The sequence below is a fragment of the Mus pahari genome, chromosome 12 (genome assembly GCF_900095145.1).
Source record: "Mus pahari chromosome 12, PAHARI_EIJ_v1.1, whole genome shotgun sequence".
NCBI lineage: Eukaryota > Metazoa > Chordata > Mammalia > Rodentia > Muridae > Mus > Mus pahari.
In genome coordinates, this window is record NC_034601.1 from 55,027,805 (window position 1) to 55,029,097 (window position 1,293).

Here is a 1,293-nt window from a genome sequence, read left to right on the forward strand (position 1 = left end):
ATCAGAACCAAACTTTCCCACCATAACAAGTCCTGGATACACCATCAAACCAGAAAAGCAAGACATAGATCTAAAGTCNNTTCTCATGATGATGATGGAGGACTTTAAAAAGGAAATACAGGAAAACACAGGTAAACAGCTAGAAGCCTTTAACATGGAAACACAAAAACCCCTTAGAGAGTTTCAGGAAAACATGACCAAACAGGTGATGGAATCAAACAAAACCATCCAGGATCTAAAAATTGAAGTAGAAACAATAAAGAAAACCCAAAGGGAGACAACTCTGGAGATAGAAACCCTAGGAAAGAAATCAGGAACCATAGGTGTCAACATCAGCAACAGAATACAAGAGATGGAAGAGAGAATAACAGGTGCAGAAGATTCCATAGGGAACATGGACACAACAATCAAAGAAAATGCAAAATGCAAAAAGATTCTAACTATAAATATCCAGGAAATTCGGACACAATAAGACCAAACCTACAGATAATATGAGTAGATGAGAATGAAGATTATCAACTTAAGGGGCCAGCAAATATCTTCAACAAAATTATAGAAGAAAACTTACCATACCTAAAGAAAGAGATTCCATGAACATTCAAGAAGCCTATAGAACTCCAAATAGACTGGGCCAGAAAAGAAATTCCTTCTGACACATAATAATCAGAACAACAAATGCACTAAATAAAGACAGAATATTAAAAGCAGTAAGGGAAAAAAGATCAAGTAACATATAAAAGGTAGGCCTATTATAATTAATCCAGACTTCTCACCAATTTATAAAAGCCAGAAGATCCTGGACAGATGTTATACAGACCCAAATAGAACACAAATGCCAGCCCAGGCTACTATACCCAGCTAAACTCTCAGTTACCATAGATGGAGAAACCAAAGTATTCCATGTCAAAACCAAATTCACACAATATCCTTCAATGAATCCAGCCCTTCAAGGGATAATAATGAGATAACATGAATACAAAGAGGGAAACTAATTTCTAGAGAAAACAAGAAAGTAATCCTTCAACAAACCTAAAAGAAGACAGACACAAGAACAGAATCCCAACTCTAACAACAAACATAACGGGAAGCAACAATTACTTTTCCTTAATATCTCTTAATATCAATGGACTCAATTCCCCAATAAAAATACATAGACTAACAGATTGACTACACAAACAGGACCCAACATTTTGCTGCTTACAGGAAACTCATCTCAGGGAAAAAGACAGACACTACCTCAGAGCTAAACGGTGGAAAACATTTTTTCATGCAAACAGTCTGAAGAAACAAGCT